The sequence below is a fragment of the Choristoneura fumiferana genome, chromosome Z (assembly GCF_025370935.1).
Source record: "Choristoneura fumiferana chromosome Z, NRCan_CFum_1, whole genome shotgun sequence".
Taxonomy (NCBI): domain Eukaryota; kingdom Metazoa; phylum Arthropoda; class Insecta; order Lepidoptera; family Tortricidae; genus Choristoneura; species Choristoneura fumiferana.
The window spans coordinates 11,517,585-11,542,272 of record NC_133472.1 but is presented as its reverse complement, the minus strand read 5'-3'; the positions used below and the strand labels follow the sequence as shown (position 1 = coordinate 11,542,272).

Genomic DNA, 24,688 nt, shown 5'->3' with positions numbered 1-24,688 from the left:
CTCAAATTTTATTAAAGAAACACCGTGGCTTGTTACAACGACGCCTGTACAGTTTCAAAATCTTGTCCACGCGAGCCGTAGCCCGCCGCGCGCCGCGACACCGCTTTGCTGACGTTTTACAGTTGAATTTGGTACTCACCTTCATATGGTAATGTACTGAGTAAAGTAAGGTCTAAACTCCCTATGGTATCTATCTCATATTGATCCATGTGCACGACGATTTAAAGTTACAATTACAAATGTGGAATGATTCCAAGACGGTGATCGAAGTTACAGTATTATTATTGTGGTCACAGTCAAATTGCCAAATCAGATTAAAGCGGAAAATTACTTTAGGTCAGTTTTTATTCGGCAAGACCGTATTCCTATTACTTTAACAGTGGGCTATAGAATAATAGGAAAACCGAAACGAGTTTGATTAGCGAAAATAAAAAAATAAGTAAAGATAGTCGCGACTTTTTAATTTTTTTTAGAACCTTGTCACATTAGAAATACATGTACGGTGTTGTGATTATTCCGGTCAGTAATCATAGAATCGGGGTTAATACCTGCATAATTCACCGACGGTCGAACACATGATAGCAGGTCGACTAAGATCATTGCAATTGCTGGCAAGTCACGTGCGGCGGCTCCGTATGCGATACAATATACCGTGTAATTCATTCAACAATATTTTAATAATAAAACAGAATGAAAACAAAATCGTACGAGTTGCGGCACACAATCAAGGCATTGAAAACGATCTTGGAGAGGTAAGAGCAAAACTTGAATTCAAGGATAAGGGGAAGATTGCGACCAAATGTACTTATTGGTTGGTAATAAGCCAATTAAAAGAAATATAATCGTGAGAACGAAACAAATAAGATCTTGAACGTTGATTGAAACAATTTTCTAATCAAACGTTTCCCGCATTGGTAGTTTGATACATTGCAAGAGTAGGTAGATAATCAAAGAAATCCATGAACGTACGCTCAGATGATAAAAAAAATAATGTGTCTAAGCATTAGAAAACCGGAAATTCGAGATCAAAGTTGATAGCCCACGTATAAACTCGAAGTACAAGTCGGCGATACGTTTATTTCTGTAGTTCGTTTGATATCAAGACGCGCCGGCGCAGCGCGAAGATGCGACGAGCTCGAGCCCGAGCCGCATCTTGCTCGCTCGACCGAACTTACAAGAACAGTTATACAAATTTTGTCATTCCGGAGTAGTCGTTAGATAGATAACATGAATGCGTAGGTAACGCTCTATACGTGGGCGTCCTTCGTGCAAGAATTTCTAGTTATGCCCAACTTTTCTGCTGACACATAAGTGCCACTTATCTGCATCGACGTTATTATAAAAACGGAACGTGCTTTAAAACTTAAAAAGTAACATTACAACTGGACTTTTTAAAATCCGAACAGACTTGTTGTAGTTTGTTCAATATAAATATCGTTATTTCCCAGCAACGTAGAAATAAAAATACACTAGTGCGTTTCAAATAATAGCCGAATCGGTGTTTCGACGGCTTTTTTTATTGATTTGTCATGTTAACGGTTCTTCCATTAGTCAAAAACGACACGAATATAACTTTCACTGACAGCTTAGAGCACGTAGTCAGGAGGAAAAGGCATCACATTGTTAGGTGTAAGTATAATGGATTTGCCACAGTTGCGCGCCACGACCCACTAAACTGATGAGATACCTAAATAAAGTAGAAACTACCAACGCGATTGTATCCCCTGGATTGTAGGTACATCTGGTATCTTGATTAAGTGTAACTAGACAAAGATTTTGAAAGCTGTTATAGTGAAATGGATCCTTTTATTCCGTTGAACGAGTATGAGATGAATGAGATAATGAAGCTTCTACTTAAAAGGAGCGCTGTGCAGTGTATCCAGCAGCAAGTGAGCTAGGGGCTCGGGCGTTAGTGGTGCGTAGCGTCGCTAGAGAAGCGCGCTCGCGCACCCTCCCGGTCTCCAATATCGACCCAATTCCTATCGCCCATCGCCGCGCGGTGGTGGAGCGTGACGCGGCCACTGACCCTGACCGCGGGCGACCAGCCTTCCTTCACGTCTCAAGAAACAAGTTTGCATATGACTGTTTGACGGACCATTTCGCACGGTAGGTAACTGTTTGTCAGGAACAACTCGACCGAAACAAATATTTAGTCGCGTTTCCAACAATTCACGCGATGATCTGGAGTTGCGGTGACAGAACGATTTAGATACGGCGAAAGAACTCCCATACAATAGATACGCCGAATGGTCGTGATATGAGCGCCGACAAAGGTTATCGCGGCGCCCAATCGAACCAGTAGTCATCACATCGCAAATGGGCCGTCAAACGACGTTATCGCGCCGAACGCGCTCATGAATGAAATGAGCAGATTAATTTCAATGTAGTTGTTCACTGCTACGTAATCTAATAGTGTTGTGATGTAACAAATCATAACCGTGTTTATTTTGAGATGCAAATGATGCGGAACGGGCGGAGCGGTGGGCGGCGGCGGAGGAGGCGCCCGTTATACTTTTGTCTCGGCTAATCGTCTGTGACGTAAATACAACGACGACCCATTTTGGTGTTGTTCATGGTTGATTTTCTATCTTTAATGATAACTTGAGGCGCTAATACATGCAACTGGACTGGCTATTTCTTGCTTATACATTTTGACCTACGTTAAACGGTAGTACCCGATTTTCCTTTTAGTAACTCTATTTTCAATCCTCTAAAGCATTACTATATGCTAGTATAAAAATATATAACAGTAACCAAAGCTAGTATGATTCCCAAAATATTCTTATTAGGTATGTCCATACATATGTTTTTTAGTGATTTTAGTCCCAAACAACCAAGACCTAAAACTACGTGTTTCAACCTCCTTCATTAGTGTACAATCAAGGTCTATGTAGAAGCATTTAACTAACCAGGCTTTCTATTCGTTTTTTACCTTTCCCAGTAAAAGCTCGCAATTATTCTTTGATTGGCCTCTACTAACATTTTACAAGCGGTTAATTCTAGTCTGAAGCAACTACAGCCTCGCTATAAAATACTTAAAGGTTTCCGTTAACAAATAAAACAATTTCACTTCAAATTAAAATTACTACTACAAGAATATTATAATATCGTTTCTTATGCAAATAAAGAACAGAGTGTTGCTATATATAAGCCATCATCACATTTCAACCCCTGAATATTTTGGTGTTTGCGAATCACTTATGAAAGGCACAAAAACAAATCGAAGTAAATGTTCACTACTCAAAGTTTTATTCATCTGAAAAATACACTCATTAAAAGTGCCTAGGGATATTTTGAACATGACACTACAATGCTCTCATATTTAATAATACTCACGTCTTGAATATTATTTAATACGAGTATGCCTAAGGATATTCGTCATTTCTAGACAGTTTTGAACATTTCTATATAGGCATATTATTTACTACAGAGTCCAAACATTGTCCAGAGATAATGAGTATCCCGAGACTTTCATGACGCGTGTATTTGCAAGGGTGAGAGAGAACACCTCTGAACAATTAGACCGGACCGAACCGGTGGTAGATTTTTTTTGACATTCATAAGTGCTTGTTACAGCCTAAATAGAATAAAGATATTTTGACTTGACTTGCTCAACCACTGAACAAAATAATTTGGATTCATTTTCAGTTACCTTGTATACATTTAACATACACTAAATGTACCTAACAAAGTTTTCATCTAATCACAAACAAAAAATTTAAGTAGGTAAGAGGACCCTTACAATGTACCTCGCCATTTCTCTGCTCCGCGGCCGCATTTATTATTTTTTATTATATAATAATCGTGGGGACGTCGTGCGCTGGCGGTCGGCGACCCCCCTCCCCCCTCCGCACGTACGCCCGTGACCGATCGGGATTGCTTCACGGCTTCACGGAAATAAAGGAAGTACCAACTGTAAGAGAACTAAACAAGGAAAACATAATCTGAACGGCTTTTAAGAACTTTGGTGGTTTACGAAACAGAGAGGATAATCTGGCTCTCTGGTGTTATCATCCCGTATCACTTGTGTGAAGAGACAGATAGATGGACTAAATTTTCATAACTTGAAAATGAAGAATTGCCGAGAAGCTTAAAATATTTGACGTGCTTGGCAATGAAATAAACATTAATTGATTTATTCTGGTTCTATTTACAATACAAATATTACAGCTCAAATACAATTGTAGACTAAAACTTAATATAAACTAAACTAAAACTATAAAATAAAGACGTCGTCAAGATTTTTTGTCACAAGCGTCGAACCTTGAATGAACACGGGCCGCATTACCTCTCTTAACTGCCATTCCTAGTCCTTGAGAACTTAAATGCTATAACAAGCTATCATGAGTTAGCGGTGCTTGGTTTTGAAAAAGCGGGATCATGGTCAAAAGATTCAAAAAATGTTTCAACATTTATTTATCCGTATTCTTAGGTGACCCCAGGGCTGGTCCTTACCTTTCTCGAGACTACGAATAGCAGTACCCAAATAACTAAATAAAATAAATATCATTGCATTAATACAACCAGGGCCAAATTGCATAACAAATTACAAGCTAATATAAAAGTATTAGCGATTTTGTATTGAAATTCACTAATACCATTTGCTTGTAATTTGTTATGCAATTGGGCCCAGAAAGATAACAAAAGATTAACAGATTCAAGACAAGATAGAGGTGATGATGAAGAAATGAAAGTCAAGCGCTATCCTTGAAAACTTAAAGAATACTCGTATAACTCGGAAATAGTCGTATCTAAGGACTGTAATACATAGTTACATGAATCTCGCTAGTATCGCAGTACTATCACCTTTATAGAGTCAATTAGAGGCCTACCATCTCGTATGTAACCCACCACAACGAAAGCTACCTTCATGTCACTTAAACACAACTTTCTAACAATTTCTATTAAAAAGTAATCACTATTTTTCGTCGAAAGCGCCATTGTATCGAACAATAAAATATGTAATTTTTTAGTGTTTGCAGTCACGTGTAATCTTTATAGATTAACCCCAAAAATATAATAATGAAGATACTGCAATGATAATTTTGTGCGTGAATAATATACGCGCTGAGAAATTTCTCCATTTTCCAGTTATTTAGGACAAAATAAATAATTTTGATAATTCGTAATAAATAGTTTCGGTAATTAAAATAAATGATTTTGATAAGCATTTTGTTCAAAAGTATCAATTATTTTTTCAAGTAAATTTACGGACGGTGTTTTTTTTACAAGCGACATTTCGATTATTGTTATGTTAGAGTTTATACTGCATATTATTAAAATGCTAACTCGGAACAACAATCAAACTCATTTAACAGTTTTTAAAGATCAGATTCGCAGTAATGATTAAAGTTACGGTAGTTTATGATTTCATCGTGCAAAGCAAACATTCACTCCCAAGTCTTATTTTCGAATCATATTAACAATTAAGATGTTGATTATTCTTTCTGCGTGTACTTTTTGTTTGTTTAGTTGTTTAGAACATTAATTTTGCTGTACCGTTTAGCACAAGAGAAGCAAGTTCATTGTAGAACGCGTTGATGTCTAAAGCGCTGAGAGAAAAGAAAATCTTTGCTTACACTTCTATAAAAAAAATTTTTTTATTCAACTGTCGCCGGTTCGGTTTTCTATAGCTATCATGCATTGTCTAACGAAATTTTGCTTATCAACACGTTTCTAAGAAAAAATATCTCTAGAAGAAACCGTAAAAGTTAAGTTTATTGTTGCCATATCAGCGAGTTCTTTTGCGAACATTAACGGGCCGCGCCATGTTTGTCTGTGCATACACCGCGGCACGGGAATCTCGAGATGGTATCGTATCGAGTGACTTTTCTTAAGGCTCTATGCCGCGTCATTTGAGAGCAAGGATCATAATCTCTAACAGAATGTGTATATTTTACGTCCTAAGCGCTGGAATGTTTTAAAGTATCTTTTAGTAATTACGTAATTATTTTTTGTCTGCAAGACATCTGTGAAATTCTGTGCGTCACAGGGAATTTTCACCCTCGTCGGAGAAGAAATTAAAATAGCGTGGGAGCACAAGAAACGTGTTAAGTTTACGGGTGATCAAGTTTTATTTACTGAATTATTTCTGCTCTTTTTCCTTATTTAGGTAAATACTCTTAAAAATGATCAGTATCACGGCAATTTTCGAGACTTTCAAGTTCAGCGTTTTGTTTTTGCCTGTACACACGTAATCAGGACTACAATGGCACTTACATTTTGGTCAAGAACGATTTGCTGCGATAAAAACATAGCATCGCCCGCATAAGTACGACAACGTTATTTTCTAAGAAATCGGACATTTCTGACAACGAATCTTTTTATGTTCTATCCATAGATATATATGTAGATAATTCCATCAACTGTTATAATAAAGTGCCTTACTTAAAGCCTTGCTTGCAGTGTCACTAAATTGTATTGTATGTATATGTGGGCGGCCGATCGTAAAATTCGCCAGATCAAGAAATTCCTAGGCATATCGTGAAATGGCGCCATTTCATGATATGCCTAAAAGTTGGCCAGGCATATCACGATGTGCCTGAGAAAGAATACGGCAGACCGATTACAGCAATTCATTCGACGATATTCCTAACTCTATACCGGGCACATTGAGATATGCCGAAAAAAAGAAAAAAATAGGTACGACGAGCGAAGCTAGGAGTTGTTAGTATGAATTGTGACCACAACGCACGAGCCGAGCGAGCTAGGACCGATATGGCGGCGTTTAATGATATGCCTAGGAGTTTTACGATCTGCCTAAACTGGTCAAATCATGAAGTGACTGCATTTCCCTTAGTCAATTCATGAAATGGCGCCATTTTACGATATGCCTAGGAATTTCGTGATCTGGTGAATTTTACGATCGGCCGCCCACATATGCAAGTGGGGCCCATATGTTTACTGAGTATTTTTGGCTCTTCTTGTATACCTACACATAAATATGATCGCCAGTGATAGGTATGTACTGCAACCAAGGTTTTATGTACAGGGTTTTAAATAGGCTCTATCTAATGCGATATCTCTTCCATTCGAGTAACTAAAAGAAAAAAACAGAAAAGTACGCTGTGTTTTAACGCATTTATTCTCAAGCAACATCTTATTGCAAAAGTAGAATAAGGTTAATACGTTTCTGTATTCAGTTTCTTGCCTGTGTTACTTCATGGTCCAAGTCAAGGCCCTGGTAAAATGTTAACCTTTTTCTAATTCGATTTAGGAAGAAATGGAATGAAACGTAACAACAATATCAAAAAGGATACATCAATTTGAGAACCCTGTTGTATGTTTCCTTCGACCGAGATGTCAATGTAATTATTACACTTAGGGGCTGTTTCACCATCCATTGATTAGTGTTAACCGACGGTTAAATGTGATGCCGTCTCCGTCTATTCGAACAAAACAAATAGAGACGGCATCACACCTAACCGCCAGTTAACACTAATCAATGGATGGTGAAACAGCCCCTTAATCGTTTTATCATCCTTCTGTACTTAGTCCAGAACACGTGCACTTAGCAAGAAGCTGCAAAAGACAAGCTAATGGCAGCATTTTTAAACAAGTTGCCTCTACCGACGATGAAATGAAATCTCTCTTTTTGATTTTTCATTATTATGTCTAGAAAACTATTATGCTTGTTATTCCGCGATTCAGAAATGTTTATGATTAATTCTATACATACGGACATGTTCTTAGATAACCATTAAATATAGAGCTGAGCGTAATTGGTCATGCTTCATATTTTTGTTGTATGGTTTTTATAATTTATTTGATAAAGATAGACTATTTTAAGAAACTAATTTCGGTATTTTTGTTTTTAATGAATCCTATCTACATACATTAAAAAATATATTAATTTATTGGTGACGTGACGTCATCAAATTCATAATGGATAATATAGTCTTCGCCTGCACAAAAAAAATACAGTAAAGTCCATGGTAAAGTCAACGTCAAGGTGTTAACGTCACCGCGGATGGCTAACCCATAGAGGTAGGAAAGTACAATAGAGTGCACCCAGCTGAATGACAAGCGTACCCGATTATTACTATTATTACTTTTGTGTGTAACCAGCCCACAGCCAACAAAAATTCACCAATAGGCTGTGGTGCATTAGCAAGTTTAGAATGAACTGACACAATTCGAAATAGTCTTATGCTAGTAGAATAGGTTTTCTTAATATGCGAAATACAGCAGACATGATTCCAAATGCATTTTTTACTGTTCGTCTAGTTCTGCTCAAACGATAATTGAGTTAATGGATAAATTTATCGACCAAGTAAGCCGTGACTGACAGTGGTACATTAGTAAGATAAGTATATCACTATTTAGCACACATACAAAAACTGAAGTTTGTCATTTGACCAAAAAACGTACATCCTTGAAATCGGATGTCGCTCTTACAGTATAGTTGACTTTTTTAAACAAATGGCATTAGTGACATGATCGAGGAGTATAATTTGAGCGTGGTCTATTGGTCTTCTTGGTCTAAGTACAAAACGAAACGACACGTCAATGTCAAGTTTGAGTTTGTGTTTGATATAGACTAGACAGACGTCAAATGTTTTTTTTTAAATAAGGCAAATGAATCATTATCAACTATTCGTTTGATGACTCACAGAAAGATCATTTAAAGATCAAAACATTACAACGAATATCTTAATAATGTAAGACTTTTTTTTTAAATCCAAAAAAAGTAATGTCAAGTATTAGCGGCCATAATGTAATCTTTCAAATGTCGTAAGAATTCCTATGAAATAAATATGTTTGTAGAGTCTCCGCTCGGCACTTGTCGCTGCGTCGCGGGCTGGCTGCGCCCGCGCAGGACCCGTCCGGTAATTTATATTGCCGTAATTGACGTAATGCGGCGTGCCGCGGACGCTACGACCGACGCTCACTCCAACTGCCTCTAAAAATAAATTATACGAGCTCAATTTTGAATTAGCAATTAAGCAACACGTATTTTATTAGTGTTTCAAGCCTTCAATCAACCATAATTAGAATACATTAGGTATTTAATACGGTCATTCGTTTAGGCCTATGCGTCTGTTTCAGACAAACATTATCATGTTGCCTTGCCTGTGTGTGCAGAATTTCTTCAATTGGCTGACTAGATCAATCTAAGAGCGACATGTTCATCTACATGCCTTATAAGAGAAGTTTGCGGATGTCAGTGCAACACCGCCTTGGTGTCATATCTGTTTCTTGTCAGCAAGTGTCTTGGATCAGACTTCATCGCAATACGTGCGAACCTCCATTGCAATACATGGTTGCGTTTTTCCGCTAGTTTTCCCAGTCATAGTGGTAAACTAAATATAAAGTTGGACAAATTACTACGATTACAATTTAATAGCTAAGCTAGACTCGATCCTGAACTAGTCTAGTTGTTAAAAGTAAGATAAATCTCTCTAAAATAGATATACACTAAAATTTGCTCAAAACAACTGGTTTAACATGAAAACGGTCAATGACAATGCTAAGCATAAAAAATAATATTGTGATAAGAAGTAGGTACCTAAGCCTGTTTAATATTGTACCGGTCACGACTGCGGTGTCAGTGATCTTACCGTGGTATATAAATAAAGTGATAGAGATTACGCTCTGTTCTTCGCGTTTATATACGATTCGAAGCACTTCTGGATTTCGTTACACAATGGAATAATTTACACAGCACAATTAAATTTACACAATACAAAATACACATTTTTATTGAGCAGTTCATAAAAATAAAGCGGTTTTATCGTTTAAGACCGATCTTTGGGTAGAAATTAAAACTGAAAACTAAGATTAAGAGTATATTAAATTAATTTAAAAACTGAAATTTCAAGACGTCGACACTGATTTTCGGCTTGCTTGAGAGATATTTCAGATTTGCTTTTTTTCTTTGGATGACATCTATCTTATGGGATAGATGGCTAAATAATAGTCAAAATAAAAGCTGACCTAGGTAGTAAATATTCCGCTAGTAGGTTATGTGGACTCGTGTCACGCTCCGCAAGCATTAACCAATTCGTTCCCCCTCCGAGAGCATACTATCTAGTGCAATTCCAAATTTGAGCGGTTTCCGATAATTTGGTCAAATTTCCGTTAACCGCAGTATAAGTATTGAATGCCGTTAGTCTCCAAAAAGGTGCACAAATGTTTGTTTTTTATTGGACTGCCGATTTTAACAGGCATGATCACTAAACTCGGATTTTAGTCATGTTACCATAAGATATTTCTTTATTATTACATGATACATGGTCAATATTGTTCCTAGGATCGCCATTACGATAAGATTTTAGTGCCTCAAGTTAGAAGCGGTTTTCATTTATATACAATAAAAATATATTATATTATTTCATTCGAATATGCACAACCAGTTCAACAACTTGTTCTGACCGTGGAGACTGAGATCTCATTCAATAGTCGACTTTGTCTTTGTTTGGCGAGCGTGTTTGCACTATGTACATTTTGTGTTACTAAAGGTTATCGGTCTAGTTTCGATGAATTTTTGTGAGTGGGCGTATGCTAACATTGAGCTCAATGTGTCGACGTTACTTCAATGATAGTTGCGTAATGAAGTTGAAAAGCGAAATTTATGACGCTAATACATCTGTGTGCGATTAACAAGAAATGCAGGGTAAAGATAAGATAACTACGTACTTAAGAGTAACTCGAGTACTTAAAATAAATTAAATTTGCATTTTTGCACGCACGGAATGATTATAGAACCTTCGTTTTATTTCTTAGGTACTCGACGGGACTGATTTTCGAAATCACGTCGCCCAGAAATATTTTCTAAAAGTGACAATATCTGTTTACTTATTGCTATAGGTAAAAATTAGAGCTCGTATTAAATTTTCGTTTAGATGACAAAATTATTTAGAGTAGTTTTTTGCTATTCTGCTTGTATTTCAAGTTCCGGACCATTTTTCACCATTCTCTCTCTCACTCTAAAATGGTATTTTCATTTGGTGTGATTTCAAAAATTAAATATTTTCTTGATTTGATCCTCTGAAGTCCTCCCTAAGACTAGCGCACATGCACTAGAAAGGAGGCTGTACAAGGGACGCGGAGCCTTCAAAAGCGCGGGCGGAATGTGCGCGCAAGGTCGTTGCGCCCTCAGCGGTCATGAGCACCCTGCCCGCCCCGCGCCGCGCGCCGCACCCACCACCGCATTGTCTAGCTCGCGCGATCAGCTGCGGATAAAGGGGAAGCAACCGCACCAAGAGGCGATAGGAACCATTTCAATGCGAACGCTTTTATTTTTCTATTTTGCTCCACCAGTGGTTGGTAATGCACGAGCGCCGTCGGCGATAGTGTTCCTCGCTCTAACGCTATTTTCTAAGGCACTACACGAGAAAAGAACCATTTGAAGTCCATCGTGGTTTATTTACGTTGCCCACGCTGCCTAGTACTTATGCCGAGATGGCTCTGGAGAGATACCTTCGCGAGTCCCGAGCACGGTTCGATAGTGCAGGTGTTTTTTTTTACGTTTGCATGCCATCACTGACATGTTAAGGCTTTTTACTAGTGTATGTACTATTACAATGATAATATAATTTTAATAGCACAAAGCATTGGTACCTGCCTAGCGTATAACTGTTAATTTGCTTTAAACGATGGAAATTAAAGCGGAACCTGCGGTCGGTATTAGGTGAACGGTCAACGTGTGAAAACCACAATTTACGTACTGGTTGTAACGGTGCAATAAATGAAGAGCTTACGAGCGTCCCGCTAAATTAACATTTTTGTACGATTCCGGCGATGTGACAAATTCATCAACATTCTATTACCATACTTAAGTACCTAGTATCCATAATCCTTTTGCAGTTAGAAAAAGTTGAAGAATTTGGACCACCAAAGACTTTTGATGCCGTTCGAAATATTGTGTATTTTCACTCAAGTTAAATTGTTGTTAATAGGTTTTGTTGCATTCTACTTATAAACTAGCTCACGAAATCACTAGGTCTAGAACTTTTTCCTACACGATTTCACGCTACAGGATTTCCTCTCTTAAAGCTAATAGCAAAATGCACATATTTCACGCTATTAAAAAGCTTGTTTTCATTAATATTTAGTTGATTTTTATTTGTCTGTGTTTGAGTCATTGAACGAAATTATAAGGTGTTAAATGAGTCATAAGGCTGTCGGCACGGGTCAGTATCTGCGGGCGTGTCACCTTTTGACAAATTGTACGGATATTGAATATCTCTTCGTTGGAGACACATTTCGCATACTTAATACGGATACAGATGCGTGCCAATTTACACTTAGTTCGAGGACGCATTGATCTTACGATTCGATCTGGAACAGTAGAAAGTAGTCGCATGTGGAATTTTGCACCAGTAACGTTGCCAAGTTAAGTTCAATATTGACCGTTTTAGCGGTAAATTGTGGGTGCCCAGTCGTACCTACTGAAATGTGAATTTTACTGCAATGAGTCATACCTAAAACATTAAGTTTATTATTTGCCTCAGTACCTAATGTTTTATTTCACAATTGTTTCAGGAAACAAGAAAAAGGAGACAAGACATTTTTTTTCACAACTGGTGAGACTTTTGATTAAGTATTTAAGAGTTAGGAATTAAGAACTGAATTTTGTTTTACCTTAATCAAGTTTTGTTATAGGTATAAGCGAATATGTTATCTTTGTGATAAGCTACTGTTACACATGCTAGCTACTAGCACGAAGGCATGCTACTATTGAGCAAATGCTACCTACATGCATGTGTGTATAGGACACGTGCGACTATTAAGCATGCTTATTAAGTAGCATACTGGTACTTCAGGTACTAACATGCTAGTAGCGAGTATGTGTAAGGTGGCCTATAGGTATTAGAGAGCATGGACTGACACGGTGGTACACATGGCAACAATAGAATCCGTGGGACGCCGCTGAACTCGGTTCGATCCTACTTTTTTGTCCCTTGTTCGACTTGCACTCGACGTGATTGCACATCCTAGAATAATGCCAATGAACAAAGTACTCATTTATATTTTGAGTTGATATAGAGGTTGATTATTTTTCAAATGATTTAAGACTTATTTAGCTAAAACACGGCTGTTCAATAATTTTTCTATTTCATCTGAGTAAGGTTCTATGGAATATTGAATTAAAGAAATGGAACCAAATAAGTTATGGCCGCGCCCAGAGGCATTTATTTGCAATACATTTAATTTTGTTACGCATGCTCTGTGGTAGAATATAATGACGAAATTTGTGTTGTTTAAGAATCCCAGCATACCTCGACAACTAAATAAATTAATACATGAGTGACCCTTTTTTAATAATTATAATTATATAAATACGTCTCTCACTGTAGTTTTTACAATGAAGAGTTTGAAGAGCTAGTATTGTGTACAACAAAGTATAAGTAAGGAATCTGCAACATGTCTGTGAATAGTACTGCCCCAGGACAAAGTAATTCCTGCAGTTAACTCTTTCCAATGAAGTGTTTACAGTGAATTGGAGCCTAATACTATATAATGGCAAATGTCGTTATTGACACTGAACTAGCCGCAAACTGCACTCGACGTAATGAGGGCAAAATAAAGTATTCGAGAGGCCATTAAATTACAAGTAATCGGCGGTTTCACAAAAGTAAGGCTTTTTACTTTATCGCACATCTAGTGGATACGTTTACTGCTGCTATAAAATTAATACTTATCTACTTTCTACATGAGGATAAAATGTTGGAAGGGCAAATGCTATATACATCAGTATTTTAAACTATACATCACCTAGTTTCCACTTGATATTGTAGTATAAGTACTACTTACGTAGCCATTTTGTATGATCTTTGTAAATACTTAACAAAATAAACTGGTTCTTATGCCTAAACATAAAAATGATCATCTTTAACAATGATCCTCAACTCGATAAAGAAGGAATCTTTAGTACTACACCAGTGCCCTCAATTATTTAATGAAAATAATATTTTGTCCTGCTATGGCAACTCGAATACTCTAGCGTCTAAGCAAGTCCTTACTAGGTTACTTAATATGACGGCCATTTTAATTCCATAGTCTCGATCAAATGGGGAACATAATGCGTGACCAGTGCGTGGCTAGTGGCTCTGCGGTCGGGTAATTGCGCAGGAGTGGCCAGCGTGAACGCACCACACTCCTACGGTTCTCACGTACACGTAAAAGCCCTGCAAGTAGAAAGTGTCCGACCATTTTGCGCCATTGTGTCCAATAATCATAAGCCACTTGCTGGTAATAGTTATTCTCTGTAAATCAAATTCATCAAGTACTGCTTAGATTTAGTGGTAATTCAACACATTTTGCTTATTGAATGCAAAAGGGCTACATATCAATAAAATGCAAGTTTTACAGGACAGGAAAAAATTTAAACATTTTTTTAGGGCTCTGTACCTACCTTCAAAGCAAAAAACGGAACTCTTATAGGATAGCTTTGTTGTCTGTATGTTTGTCTATCAAGACCCTTTTCCCAGGAATGCGTGGAGATGAAACTGAAATTAATACAAATACTCAAATCTGCTGCAAGTAGGTAGTGCAAAAATCAAACTTCTATGTCAACGCTTTCAAAATATACCTTGAGGCTTAATAAAAAGGTATTTCCATATAAATTTCGATGGTAGTGCCGAAGAAGCTTTTATAGTGGAAGGTTGGTCAAAGCTGATGCTTTGCTTTGACTGTGTTGAAAGTTAAAGCTTCAATACTATATATGTATTAACAGGGAACTAGGGAAACCTGACAGTGAAAGTCAATCCGCTCTGCTTCCGTTTCTTTTGTACTATACCGAAATATTAATCAACTTACGAATTCATCTTCATGATAATAGTAGGTATTTATTACGGTAGACTACTTAGCTTTGATTTTAAGCCAATTGTAAGTAAAGCATACATACACACACTCTTAAGAGACTCATCGTTCAGTGCGATATATCCACTTTATTTTTAAATACTTTTTAAATAACCTTTAATTGCGAAGCAATTCCTACCTTTTTTGCTGAACCAGTTTCCTATTTTGTGTATCTAAAATGTGACCAAATAAATATACTAACATATTTTCTTACTTTCTAATTAATTCTCTGCAATACGGACACATTCGTAAATATGAATCTGTCTCACACCATAGTTCCATACAAAATGGACATACTTTTTCGAGGCTCCGTTTTCTACAAATTAATGTCTTGCTTCCTATCGAAATACAAAATAGACCTATTTTGAATATTTTTAACAAATAACCCTGTTTGGGGCAGTCGGTTAAAAAAGGGAACTCAATATATGATATTTTTTTGGGTCGTGCCGTTTTGTACAAATTACGCGTTCTGAAGTTGCCTCGTAAACTGGCAAGAGGAAAAAGCGCGGTTGATCTATTTGGCAACAAATAACGCGACAAATACGGCTGTCTTAGCATAAAGTTTTAATCGATTAAAGCATAATTTAGCAATAAAACAATTTCCTATATTTTTTTAACCTGTGGCCCTTTTGCATTTAATGAGCGATTTAAATTTCAAACTGGATTTGGCAAAGTATTGGTACCTATTTTACATTATTTTTAAATTAACCATTTACTACTTTGTGAATATGTGTTACCGTAAAATATGTAGATTTTACTCATAAGGCCTGTTCCGAATTCAGGTTAATAAGGACATGCTTTTGCTTCGGCAATCATTACAAACGAGTAACACGACTTGGTCCAGTTTGGACTGTGGTTTTCACATTTAAACGGTCCTTGCATTTTACGACAGTTTACAGTCTCGACTTAACGGCATCAATATCATTCTATATAGGGTGGTAGGTAGGTACCTATGTTATTGCAAAGTTAGTACGTAATAAAAACGGCAGTTGGGTAAGAGGCTATGCAAAGCTGGCTGATTTTATTGAGTTAGAAGAAAGGCTAGGTTTCCTCTAGCGCTGGGTTTATATCTAGCCGTATCGGTACCTATCGGTGTTTCACTTCACGACCAGCCGGTCCATACCAGTCCGAGGCGCCTGTTAACGACATCGCGGCGCATTCATTACTTCTTGGCGCACGGGACGAACTGATAGCGATACTAGTTAGGCGACCAATTTAACTAGTATTCCTATAATTATCGTGGTCATTCGTGAGCTTTTCATAGCATCGAAAGCTATGAAATAAACTAATACAAATGGAAGTTCTATTAACTCCTAATTATTTAGGGCTCTAGACACCGAATACGATTTTGTAATGTTCGGTGTCAAAACCCTTGGTCTGTGGGTTTCTAGTATTTTGAAGCTTTATAAGAAAGAGCTGACTCACTTACGCACTGACAGCTTCCTCAGACAAAGAACCAGCTTAAAGCTGCCAGCATTTTCAGGACCTTGCCTAAGGGGTCTACTTCATATAATTTGTTTTAGTTTTTTATGTACTGTAATTTATACATTCAATTAGATTGGCTTTTTTGATTAATAATAACTAATATTTTTTCTTAAAAATTTTAAAACATTAATAAATATTCAATGTTTTAGACTATGTATCGCGGTCATTACTAATTTTATGATTTAAATTCGGGTTATGTTCTGCGTACCTAAGGCGTACCTTGATTTTAGAGAAGCTCGATATTTCGGAACAATTGCATGCGCTATGATCACGAGACGACGATGATGATGACGATGCTGAGTATGCTGATTATTATAATATTACTTGGGTACTTCAAAATATTTAATGTACACTTTGGCCATAATGTCCTCATTGTTGATACCAGCCTTTTAAGCACAGTTTGGTATAAAAAACTTCTAATTGTAAGGAGTAAAAATTAGACTATAGAATACAGTACACCGTAAAAATCGCTGGCTTGTGGCCGTTGCGCCGGCGCCGGAGTTGGACGCTCGCGGCGTGCTCCGCAGCGGCTAGACGGACAGGGTGCATTCTGAGTAATTCTGACCGAGGCTTCTTAGATAAACACAATCCCTCGAGCTCAGCTAAACGAATAAATGAATTTAATTATAGAGTTCACTGTAGGAATACCGGGATAGCAGCTACCAGGATAGCTTGTCAGTTATCCTGGGCAGAATACACTTACGCTGTACTGTTTTTATTATTCCTAAAATGATTATCGTGTAGCTAATGCTCGTTTTGTAAAATATTATTTATACCGACTAATTGCCTGTATAAGATTTTATTGCATAACTAGATGAGGACTGAAAATATATTTTAAACAGTCCGGAGGACTGGTTTTGTCTAGCTTTTTCAATAAGTTACATAAAGAATTAATAAAAATGCAAATAATTGCAAGGTTAAGATTTTATTGCGGTTAAAACGTGGATTGAAAATTTAAAACGTTTTTCAGTAGAATAGTTTCGATTTTTCAATGCTTACGATCAGGTGAGATCGAGGTAAAAAAGGAGATGAAAAAGCAGGGCTCAAGTTCAAGTTCAAGTGGCAAACGAAGAGTGAGAAAGCTGTGAGTATGTAGAGCTAGAGTAGATTGAGAGGTATTATACCTACAGCAAAACCGATATCTGACATCACGTGACTCGAAAATATTTTTTACCACTTTCGGATAAAAATCTATTTATTTGCTACAGAAATACAGATCCAATAATTCTTTTGAATACTTGCTACAATTAATTATCATTGCAGTTTTCAGCCATTATGTTGTATATCTTCAGCACAATTTCTTACGACTTACGAGTGGTAGGAATTATTGAATATAGATATGATTTCAAAAATCGGCCGCCAGGCTTTGGTTTTGGACGAAAAGTAAATACCTACATATTCATTGCACATTTTTATGAAATTGTTTATCCTATATTCATTTTAGAGGTAAAAACTACTTTGACTCAGAGTTCACGATATATAAAAAAAAACATTATCAATAATCGAAAGCCAAATCTCCGCGTAAGCCGTCGCAAATTATGAATATTACAATACTTACTAATTCATTTTAATTCCTACCAACTCATGATGTGAAAGTACGTAGTATTACAACGCAGAATTTCACACGCGTTCAAAAACATATGGCCCAGTTGTGGGGATAATTGGGTCAGGCGAGCAACCTGCCGGTGTTCGTTCGCTCACGCGCATTGTTTTGCGTCGCGCGCCCGCGCAGTACCGTTACTTCGGTCAAGTTCGGCCCATTGTGGCTACCGCTTGTGACATACGGTTTTACTCCACGTGCTTGCTACAGGCTGTTTATCGTGGATACAGGTTATACATGTAAAAGTCATCTCCGATTCTTGAAAGCTACCTACGTCAAAACTAAAAAAAGCGTAGATAAAATATTTTAGAAACTCAAACGTAATATGTACCTATGTAATTTTTATTGCTTTTTATTAAATTCAAATAGGGTCAAGTGATATGGATATGGATATCGAATAAAGTCTAGATATTTATTGTTTACGTCATGTTCGTTTGAAGCATGCGGTGAAACGATCGCCTCTGACCTGACCCCGTCGGCTTTCGTCAAAGGCACGTCGCGGTGAGCCTGTCTCATAACTTCCATATGTATGGCAACGTGCTCTACGCGCTGTATTGACAAAGATGTCATAGCTTTTAAATTATGTTTGCTGTCTGCGCTGAGAGATTATCTTTCATAAAGATTGAAATTTGTATGAAAAGCTTTGTTTATTTTTATGCATTTGGAATAGAAACAGAATATTAATATGTAAAGAAAAGCTTTGACTGACTGAGTAAAGGCCCACCCCAAACCCTTGGACTAAGAAAGCTAAAATTTCGCATAAAGATCTTCTATATGGTGTTGATACAGACAAGAGAACAGACATAAAAATACATGCTATACATCTCACATATATCACGTGTTTAGTAGACATTTTTATAATTTTTATTTTTTACGCGGTGCTAATACTGTAGCTATGTACGTACAATCTCTCAGACTGTAGTGCCCCATTGCCTACCCTACCTACATAGATATAGGTATAATTAAGGATACTGCTTTACTGCCGCAACGAGGTTAAGTGTAAACTCCCTCTTACCGAAGAAAACATTCATAATGAAACTCTTAATTCTCCACGCAATTTAGAAACGACATTCGTCATAATTTTAACTCGTCGAGCAGATATGGTAACATATACTATTCTCTCAACAGATTAACGTCGACCCATGGAATCCCGATTTTACCCGACTGTTGTTATGAATTGCTACCACTCCTAATCCTAGTCACTAATTAATGAGATGATTTGTCGGTTCACAGGTTTAGGTCGACGCTTTCTAATTAATTTCACACGACATTTCGCATGTTTATATGTAGGTACTTGATTATTCTTAACCACAATATATTCACGCGTACGCATCGTTGATTGCAAAGTAATTGTATTTTATTACTTCTTTAGCAGTTTCATTGTATGAATAGCCGCAGTACTTGATAACCCTTTCACATTGCATTACGACGTAGAACCGGCATCGGTAAGTGTAGACAGGGACAGGTAACAGGAAATATGAACTGTAATTTCATTGTATAAAGCAGCGCGGTAAATAATTACACAGGTCAGATGGTAGCGTAGCACTTCCATTTTGAAATTGTTGGCTACTAATCCATTTGAAGGCGGCATGGGAACGCTCTGATCTATTGTGTGTTTAATGAAAATCTGTTCAATGCATAATATAAGGCTAGGTTGATTACTTGATTATGTATGTTAATTGCGTTCATAATTAAAATTATGCATTGTTAGGGTTCGATTCTCCTACTCTAGGTTCTATGAGTTATTTTTGATTAGTTTATTTAGCCTTGCTTGAGTTTTTTAAAAAGAAGTTTTGAAATAAAGCTTTCGCATTTTTTAATATTGAATATATAGCAGGCAGAGTCATTCAACTTTGTACCACTATTTTCTAATAGTTTAAAATGAACACGTTCACAGCATGACGAACTTGCCGCGGAAAAGAAATATTACGGTGACATTTTCATTACGATCTAGGTATATGCAATTATGTTGTTCAACGTGACGCTCTAGTTAGTTCTTATGAGTTGGGATTATCAAACTTTGCAAGTTGGCGAACCGGCAATAGTGATGTCGTGGGTGACGTCGGAAACAACATCGTGATGTAGGCTTAACCGTTAAATTGGGCTGTTCGTGTACACATCTCGTGCGCGGTGGCGGTGGCTGCGCCGCGCACCCACTGCGTTACGCTCTTGCGCATCATGATATAACTGTTACAATCATTATGTGACATATGAATCTCGTCACCCGCCCGTAGGTCCATTTGAATCGCTGAGCGGTGCAGTTATCACATCCCGTTGACGCCGCTTCAAGTTTAACTGCTTCCTCAATATCCCGTTCTGTGATTACAATATTTATCTCGTTAGCTCACATAACGTTAATGCGTCTTTCAGGTGAGTTCATACATAACATAACTCTCGGATTGATTCGAAAATTGAACGACTAATGGAAAGTTCGTTTTAATGGTAGCGAGTTCCAAAACCCTGTCAACCATGCAGATAAACTATACTAGTAAATGTAGATAAATCAATTAATGTAACTGGAATCAAATTTAAATTGAATCTAAATGTATTGGTATTTAATAATTTTTCATCGGAATATAAAATTAGAAAGGCTTTAAAAAGTAGACTATCGAGCAAAGCTTTTCAGAGATTTAGTTATTTAGTGCGTTAAAGTTAGAAATCTCATTCGTCGCCACCCTTTGCATATATTTTAGTCATGGCGGTGTTCACATATAGGTATAGGTAATGTGCTTGAAAATTCTGACATGGAAAATATATTCTTTTCACTTCTCATGCTCTTAAAATGTTACTTTAGTCTCTGCATATCGGGATTAAAGCTCCTCATTCATCTCTAGGGATTAAAGTTTTTTTTTATTTCCTATGGAAACCCCTAAACAGCCAATTGAATGTTTGTTAATAGAGGATTATCGCCATTCGGATTATCGTCAGTGATTGAGTATAGACAATTTTAGGGCGTGGAAATAACTTCAAAATGACAAATGTGCAAAAATATTTGAAAACACGATTTAATTTCGTGAAACACAATGACCGATTACGAATATGAATCTGCTTATTATAATAAAGATGAATTAATTTTATTACGCATGGTACAATTAGTTTTAAAATAGTTTTCAAGTTTGAATCTGTTAAAAATAAAAGAAAAACCGCGGAAGAATTTTTTTTACTACTTGAATTTTGAACAGATATGAATTAGTCGTTTTGAGCGTACGTTTTTAAAAAGTGATATTGTAATTTTGTATATTCAAAGTAAAAAGTAGTGTTTAATGCGAGACTAAACAACCATAATGACACTCGAACTATAGCCATCCTCGCTCTGCTCGGGTGGCTAAGCATCTCATGTTATTGTGGCTTGCTTTAGTCCCTTTTTGAACAATCTACTAATCTATTCCGTCAAATGTGGTAACTACACACGTCAAAAATATTCCTAAAAGTCAAAATTATCCCTAGACAAATTTGATGTTTTGATTTAGTAGTAATATCCCTAGGGATAAAAATATACACTATACGCATAAGCGTTTCTTAGGCACTTTTGATGAGTGTGTATTTCTTCTCAGGCCGACTCCTGCTCTGAGATCTGCCTTTGGGCAAAATATGTTTGACTCGTGATTAAACTGTATCTAGCATAATAACAATAAGGCAGAGTTGATCTGGAAAGGTAGAGTTGTCACATCTGACAGCATATTTACCTATTGTGAAAATTATAAGAATGGCAAATGAAAAAAATAAAAACCGGCCAAGAGCGTGTTGGACACGCCCGAAATAGGGTTCTACGGAATTGCGAAAAAAATAAGTAATATTTTTCTAATGATTTCGTATTTTGTACGGAATATTCCAAGTTTAGGTATATTTTATACCCTAGGCTGCTATTTACTCTAAAACTACTAATAATTATCAAGAAAATTTAACCGTTATAGTTTTCCTTGTAAGTTTGATATAATTACTACCATACTGAGTTTTTTCAAATTTTTCCACCCAGCGGTTTAGATTTTAGAGGCGGAGGGGGGGACGCTCGATTTTAATGAAAATATGCACTTTAAAGTTGAATATTTTGCAAACAAATCACTAAATCGAAAAATCGTTTTAATCTTTTAAGCAACCCCCTAATGGTTACGTCTATGGGAGGTACTCTAAAAAGTTTTTTTTTTAATTTTTTTATTGTACCATTTGGTTGGCATAGTTTACATATATATTCATGCAAAATTACAGCTTTCTAGCATTGATAGTCCCTGAGCAAAGCCGCGGACGGACAGACAGATAGACAGACATGGCGAAACTATAAGTTTTTACTATTTTGGCTACGGAACCCAAAAAAAGGGGAGGAGAAGAAAGAAAAAGCAACTTCTATTATTTTACTCGTAATTGAATTTCAAAGGACAGACTTCAAATGGGTAAACAGCAAAGCCTAGGTCAACAATGTCAGTTGTATAGTATGATCACGAAAGGTGAAATCTGATAATTCAAACAAATGAATGTTGCATTGTCTTTCTCAATTCGTATATATTATTATTCTCTTTACTTAATAGCCTCTAAATCAACTGACCTGTAAAATGTGTGTCACACCAGAAAGTAATTGTTGCCAGCAATTAGTACGGGTGTGTTAGTGCGGAATGTGCGAATGTGTATTGATTCGTGCAAGGATACGGTGAGAGCACATCTCGGCTGACGCCCAATACTCACGGTCTAGTATTCCCACTTGAGAAAGACGCACTTATATGCTAAAGAAAGTTATCAGTTTTTTCTTATATTTTATGCTCAAATAATTAGGGTATACATTGATTGATCGCTAATAGAATAATTGAAACGCACAATTAATGATTGGTTAAAAATATGGGTATACATAATTAATATACCCAATAATACAACATGAACATAATGTACAGCATTGTGTCCTCTTATTTAATCCTTGAGTAGCCAAGCTTTTACTATCCTGTCACATTCCATTGTGATTTATTAACTAGTAAAGACTAATAAAGCCAAAGTTGGATAATTTAGTTTCAACATTTGTATCGAAACGAATTGTATGTCACTGTATGCAATAAAAGGACCAAGAAATTTCTTTGTTTTGACAACACAATCAGCTTTATTTCGGACGTAGGAGAATTGTCATAATAAATGGTAAAGTACTTATTTGGTCGACTATGCAGTAAGCTGCCCAGATAAATCGCTATAGTCCATAATACTGAAATTGTCGGTAGCAAGATGGTTGCTTCTTTCACTAAGCGAAACCCTCCTGTGGTAACTTAGCCTAAGTATAGAGGCTCCTCTAGAGGTGAGCTAACTGTCCGAGTGGCTTCCGGCATGACTGGCGCGGCCGAGTGAAGCGAGAACTGTCAAGAATGTTAGAATCACCATTATAAATTGTAACTGAGATTTTCATACCAGAAAACACGAATAACCAGTTTTATGCCCTTAGTAAGATTTAACGAGAATTCGTTCGTTAGTGTAAAGTGACGTGAATTCAGTGTCCTATTTTACTTAAAAGTGCCACATAAGTTCCTTGTTCTTGTTTTGAAAGAAAGCGTAGAGTCCGTATATTATTTTTTTATTGTACCAAAACTATTTTGTTCTTCTAATAAAATCTTAGCCAATCGTACAAAACTAATTGCAATTTCATGATTGTCAGCGTTAAACTTGAGTGATAAGGGAAACAAATTCACCGTTAAATTATACAACTGTTTAAGTATATACTTTAACCATCTATAATACCTATACTTGATAGTATAGATCTAGGCTGATGCCTAGATTCTGAAGTCGCTAAAAGCTTGAACGAGAAGTATCATTAGGCCGGTTAGTGTTAACTTATACATAAAATATTGCATTTTGTGATTGAGTGGAGAAATGGACAATTGAACAAGTTTCCGCTCGATTGCTTGAAGTAAATGGGCATCGTATACAAATTTGAATAGTTCATGATGTAGGTGCACAACTTTGAATATCTATTGAATATATCAGATCGTGCATAACGTAATAGAATGGTGGAAAGCTATCCAAATTGTTGACGTAAGTATAAGAATAATTTCATTTCAGCTCTGTAGGTACCTACATACAACAATCGTCTTACTTTCACGTTAACAAATGATCATTCATTCGGCTTGATAAAAAGACTAGTGAAAGCGATATTGCGATGCAAAAAGTAAATGAAAATTCGTGTCACTGACTTTCCTATTAGCTTTCGTGTTTGAAACCGCGGTGATCTTGACCCGCATTCGAGTTGCAAATCACCGGAAATGAGTTGCAGCCCCGCCGGTGATGGCCGGCTCATCAGCGTAATGGCGCTATCAACCGGGTCTCGGGTGATGAATGTGCAACATACCCGGTACCCATGCTCACAAAACAATTGCTACTTCTTGCACCATTATTTTGCACACTATCGGCCGCCTTTCCAAATTGATTAACTTACTGGACCTCGGTGTTAACAAGTGCCTTACTTTGTTTGTATTCTCTTATTTTTTTCTTAAAGCATTTGATTAATATGATACCTGCTGATATCTGAAACTTTCGATTTTATTCATTGTTCACACCTCAAGCAATTGGGGCAGTAAGCTTTGGATCCAAACTATGTCGACACGTAGCTCATACTGCGTTTGTATTTTTTGTAACACTTTCTACGCCTTTTTTATTTCTTGTTTCTTCTTGCCGCCTTGTTTATTTTTCAATTTTACCGATGATACTTTCCCATATTTGAGAACTTTTGGTAAAATGGAATCTTGTAGCTGTGGACATGGACAACACTACGCTCAATGAATACAAATAGGTACAATAAGTACCAACAGTAATTTTTGTTGCACACTACGTAAT

At 36.8% G+C, this 24,688-nt stretch overlaps 1 protein-coding gene across 1 annotated transcript in view; it reads left to right on the top strand.

The window, feature by feature from the left end:
• tyn (trynity) overlaps positions 1–24,688 on the top strand; it is a 70,482-nt gene that overhangs the window by 7,479 nt on the left and 38,315 nt on the right. Inside the window, exon 2 of the mRNA XM_074086325.1 lies at positions 12,487–12,527. The gene's annotated coding sequence lies outside the window, so the exon portion shown is untranslated. The remainder of the gene's footprint in view (positions 1–12,486; positions 12,528–24,688) is intronic.